Source organism: Chrysochloris asiatica, unplaced genomic scaffold (genome assembly GCF_000296735.1).
Source record: "Chrysochloris asiatica unplaced genomic scaffold, ChrAsi1.0 scaffold00010, whole genome shotgun sequence".
Classification (NCBI taxonomy): Eukaryota; Metazoa; Chordata; class Mammalia; order Afrosoricida; family Chrysochloridae; genus Chrysochloris; species Chrysochloris asiatica.
The window spans coordinates 15,807,559-15,813,799 of NW_006408528.1; positions in this window are offsets into that span (position 1 = coordinate 15,807,559).

Genomic DNA, 6,241 nt, shown 5'->3' on the forward strand with positions numbered 1-6,241 from the left:
AGCCTTAATGTCCTTGACTAAAACCACCTGGAATGTTTCTTACAATTTTAAGCTTGAATTGCTAAAACTTAGCTAGTGTGGTTATATCTAATGTTAAAACTTATTATTAATGTAAAAAACAATTTTTATAACTACATAACATTGAATATGGTGTGAAAGTTAATGTTAATGTGAAAGGCAACTATTATAACGTGAGGTTTGTTTAAAGTATCTAATGATTATGCAAGATTTTCTAAAACTTCTTATAGGGAAATCAGAAATACACTATTTTTCCAAGGGAAAGCTAGAAATCATGGGTCCCCTGCATGAGTCATCCCTTGTAGCTTTGCTATCCAAGGGGGCATTCATTGTCGCTCTGCTAAACAATGAACTTTTCATGTATAAGGTTTCTCGCAGTTCTGCTCCTTTGCAGGATGGCATCCACCATTTCCCTCTCTTTTATTTTTTAAATGAAGTGTGCAGACTTCTCACTGAACAGATGTAATGGTCAACATTAGATGCTGGATGATGACTGAAAGGCAAAAAATCAAGATAAGCATAATTGCAAAAATTACAGATGCATTAATGATTAATGTCCAAAAGGAACGAGAAGATAGTGTTTTTAATTGAGTTGACTAAAGATGCAGCTATTTGTTCTAAAGAAGTGGACTACAAATGTGCCTGACTAATAAACCTAATTTGTGAATGTGAAGCTTGCATATTGAATGAAATGTCTGAATTGTTCCAAATGCCTTTGAGATGAGCTTGAATTTGAGGCCAAGTAATATCTGTGCCATTGTAAGATAAAGGTGTCACACATAACCACTTATAGTTATCATGGCATGCAGTAGTCATCCTAGTTTTAATATTCTCTATTTGTGTTCCCATGTAGAGAACAGCTTCTTCTAAAATATTAATCCTATCTACTAATCCTTTATCTGCTCTTGAGCAGCTAATGCTAATGAGATATTTTTTGATAGGTCATTTACTTGATTACCTGTATGAACTTGTTGCACTAGAGCTGTAGCTGAAGCTGTAATAGAACTTATAATAGAAATAAATGCTACAATTCTTAAGTGCAGCAGCAAAACGCTTAGGTTGGCTTACAGAAGAGGATACTGTTTCTAGGGTAAACAAAGCAGGATCATTATACTAAGGTTCAGATAAATTCACAGGTAACAATACATAGGGTGGTCGTCAAATTATTACAAAGGTACTGGGTGAAAATGAAGCATTAATACAATTTGTAACAAAGCAATGGGTACAAAGAATGGTATACACAGATCCATTGTGAAGTAGAGTTAGGTCATTTGCAACCTTGAGATTAAGAGTCTCATGCTCTACTGACTGAGCTAGCCGGGCTTAATACAATTTTGTAATATAATAATGTTTACAATAAATGTTGTATACAGAGCCAATACAAGTCAAAGTTAAATCATTGGGGTTGTTAGGATACAATATAGCAAAGGGAGTCACAACACAAGCTGTTACTTCATAAGGGTCTTTAGTTGATTCTGTAGTCCGGTTTAAATATATGGTATTAAGAGCTGCAGAAAGCCTGTATAAGTCATTTTGTATTATCATAAAAGAAGAAGGGGTAACAATAAAACATGGCATAATCCGACCAAGCATAAACCAGCTTCTATTTTTTGACTGAGCTAAACCATAATTTGTGTAATCAAAACCAGGATATGAAACAAACCAATCATGAATTAAACTAGTAGAATCAGAGGGAGAGTAGATAACACTTTTTTTTAAGAAAACCATTTAGGGAATTCTGTACAAAGACTTCTGATTGACCTCCCAGCAATTGAGAATTATTTACAAAAACAGGAACATCTGTTATATCACATTCCCGATACCTGACAAGCAAAATTTACAAGCATAGCAACAAAGAGAGTTTCTGAAGTTGTCTCAGCTTTCTAAGAGTTAACAGTTTTCACAGAGTGCTTGTTAAGCACTTCAATTGCCCCCAGGTGGGGGTTGTCCTTGTTTTGGTTGAAGTTGCAAGTTCTCTGGAATCTCCGTGGGGGAGATGGAAGAAGCTGTAGTGCAGCGAACATGAAGGGGAGAGATCAAAAGTCCAGTTATCATGCTTTCAGATGGCTCCTCAGTGAACGCTTCTATGCTTTGGAGAGGGAGGAGTGGCCTTCTTCTCACCATAGGGTCGAATTAGTTGGTCTGGAATCTAGATGCGGGGGGGGGGGCGGTGGTGGACGTCCTCCTGTGGAAAGACTAATCTTCGCCTCTTGGTTAGTAATACATCTAATCATAAGAAATAGAGTACAGATTAAAAGGAGGCTTGTTACAGGCGATTAAAGGCAAAAATAACAGCAATTAGCTCTGTGCTCTGTGCTGAAGTTTCCGCGGTCTGCTGCAGCTGTGGAATTTCTCTGCTAAGAGTTACAGTTTGGCAGCGGTCAGTGAAAAACTTGTCAGCAAAAACTGTCAGCAGCAGGTTCAGGGAAAGACTTATTGAAAAACTGTAAAGAGATACTATAAAATGTTTATTAATAAACTGAAACAGGGGATTACTGGAAAGATGGCGTAGAGTTTGTCCCGAAAAGCTTCCCAAGGCAGTCTGCCAATCTGCATTGTTCTGCAAAAGAGTGGGTTATTTAGTTTGAAGTATAAGTACTGATGATTTTAGAGAAATCTTTTCCAAATAACTCTAGGCTTTTTTTCCTACCTTTCATTATTAAAGTTGCAACACTGCTGGGTAGGAGGTCACTACTTTTTGTGGAGTTATGGGGGAGGTGTATTTATTCAAGGGGGTCTCTCTTGCAAGAGAAAGTCCCAATAATTTATATGGTATTGGCAGCTTTCTCTTTTAACTCAGCCGGATCCTCCTCCAGGTTTAAGAGATTAGGAGTGCTTTCATTTCAAAATTATCACTGTTCCTTTGTTTATCAGCATAAAAGGCACTCAATTTAGATGTTAACAGAGGTGTTTTCTCTGTAGGGGGTGCAGATGGACATTCAGTATCTGATTTAGTATCTAATGCCTGCCGGAGAATATTCCATAGTGACAACACTGTACCCAGCATATCCGCAGCCTCATTGTTAGCTTACCAAGATCTCATTTCTTTTCCAACAGTGTCCCGTGTTTCTAAATCTAGGGTTCCTTTCTCGGGGAACCAAGGACTAACTTTCTGTATAAATTCAAGAAAAACAAGTAACTGTGATGTACTAACTTTAACACCTTTCATCTGCAATGAATGTTTAATAATATCTGCATACAGCTTTTGATCTTTCGACTCGTTTTGACCCATGGCTTAAAGTGTAACTTCAATAATTAATCTTTTTATAGACTAATTCTGGCACATAACATCTGACAAGTTCTGTAACTTCTCACCCATCACTTATTTGACACTCTTCTCGTTAAGGGGTCTGCGGTACCCAGGGCTGAGGACCTATCCGCACCTGAAACTCTTAAAGACAACTAATACTATATGCTATATACTAAATAAGGAGCTCTGGTAGCGTAGTGGTTATGAATCAGGCTGCTAACCTGAAGGTCGGCAGTTGGAAACTACCAGGGGTTCCGCAGGAGAAAGATGAGGTGTTCTGCTCCCGTAAAGATTTCAGCCTCGGAAACCCTGTGCAGGGTCACTATGAGTCGGAACCGACTCCACGGTACTTAACAACAACATATACTAAATACTTACCTTTCATTGAGCCCCACATTTAAGGCGCCACTATGCCAAGGACCAGCCTCGACACAATTATTAGGAGGGTCTCGATAGGAGGATGTGGAGTCGGTGAAATAAATAAATAAATAAAACACTCAAAGAGTCAATGGGTCATTTTGAGTCTCAGGCAGATGGTGGTAATGGCTCTCTCTGATGACTCCTTGCTGGTTGCTGCCTTGACTGCCTTGACTGTTTATTTCAAAATTGTTGCTTCTTATATCCCATTTAGAATATACAATGATCTCATAACAGTCACGTACAAGCAGTTACAAATCAATCAAATATTATATTGTTACATCAACGGTACAAGAGGAACACAAGGTCACCAAACATTCCTGTGTCTCTATTCTCCTTAGTTACTGTGATAACGTCTGCCTTCTGTGAGTGACTCTGTTTCTCTCTAATCCTCCCTAAAATGTCTGGTTAATTTTAAACAAAGTTCTACATCTTAATTTCTAACTTTACCAACAACTATTACTTTCTATAGATTCATTAGTAACAGCTTATAATCAAAAACATAATTTTTACTATAACTGGTTATACATATAATTGATCAAACAATAAAAACAAGAACATAAAAAAAGTACCCTAAAGTTTCATAGTTAAGAACAAAGCAGTAATTCTCTCATGCTAACAATTTCTCAAAACTTCTAATCAAACTCCTACTTCTGTTCCCAAGCTCTCACTGCCCTTGACTGTCTCCTAAGCTGCTTTCTAAAAGCCTTAATGTCCTTGACTAAAACCACCTGGAATGTTTCTTACAATTTTAAGCATGAATTGCTAAAACTTAGCTAGTGTGGTTATATCTAATGTTAAAACTTATTATTAATGTAAAAAACAATTTTTATAACTACATAACATTGAATATGGTATGAAAGTTAATGTTAATGTGAAAGGCAACTATTATAACGTGAGGTTTGTTTAAAGTATCTAATGATTATGCAAGATTTTCTAAAACTTCTTATAGGGAAATCAGAAATACACTATTTTTCCAAGGGAAAGCTAGAAATCATGGGTCCCCTGCATGAGTCATCCCTTGTAGCTTTGCTATCCAAGGGGGCATTCATTGTCGCTCTGCTAAACAATGAACTTTTCATGCATAAGGCTTCTCGCAGTTCTGCTCCTTGGCAGGATGGTATCCGCCATTCGCAGGATGGCATCCGCCACAGCACCACACCAGGATTCCATATACATATATTGTTGTTGTTTTCGTTACTGGTGCTTAGCTAATTTCTGAATAGTGAAGCCCACATGTTTTAGTAATAACTCTGTCTTCTATTTGCCTTTGTTTTTCATATGTGTCATATCCTGAGTTCACTTCCTCATGGCCACTACTGATGCCATTCCCGGCCTGAGTGTGTGGTTATTTTTTCTGTACCTGTTTTTTTGTGTGTGTGAGTGTATGAAATGGCAGCCGGTGAAATGCTGGTATATGTTATCCTGAAAGAATTAAAAAAAAAAAAACAACCTCTAGAGAGGAGATAGATTGAGAAACTACAATCATGTTAATTTGAAGGGGTCAGAGTAAAATTGTTCTGTGATAAAGTTTAAAAATAAGAGTCAATAATGACAAAAGTGTCAGTCTACCAAATGTAGATTATAAACAATTATGCAACTAACAATAGAGCCCTGAATATATAAAATAAAAACTTAACATCGAAGGCATAGTCAATCCAACAATAACAGGTAGAAGCTTCAATACCCACTCTCACTAGAATGTAACAACTCAACAGAAGATCAAGAATGAAATAAAGGACCTGAACAATACTTAAACCACCTAGATCTAGCAAACACCTAAAGAATGTGTCATATGACAAATAAATAATACACGTACAGTATCCTTAAATGTACATAGAACATTGTCCAGAAAAGACTATATGTTAGGCCACAAAACAAACCACAATAAATTGAAAAAAATAAGGATTGAAATCATTCAAATTATGTTACCTGATTACATTGGAGTAAAATAAGTCATAAATAAAAGGACATTAAATAACACACAAAATAACCAATGTGTCAAGGAAGAAATCAAAAGGGAAATTAGAAAATATTTTTTGACATGAGAAAAAAATGAAGACACAATATAGCATTACTTCTGGGATACAGCAAAAGCAGTGCTTAGAGGGAAATTTATAACTGTAAATACCTATATTAAAAAAGAAAAAAAATACCTCAAAATAATCTAATGTTCCACCTTAAGAGTCTGGTAAAAGAAGAGTAAACTAAACCCAAAGCTAGTAGAAGAAAAGAAATAATAAAAATTATAGCAAATAAAAATGAAATAGAGAATAGCAAACAATAGGAAAAATCTACTAAGCCAAAGTTAGTTATTTGAAGAATCAACAAAAATTGACAAATCTTTGGCTAGACTGATCAAGAAGAAAGAAAGAACACTCAAATTGCTAGAATCATATGCAAAAGAGCAGATGTGAGAGTTAAAGTTTTGCATGAAAACTTGAATGGGCAGGATTCTCAGTGGTTCAGCAGTTAAGTCGTAATACCTCCTATGATGACAACTAATATAAAGTAATAAACTCCATGATGAGATCAGTTGAAAGGTATTAGGATAAA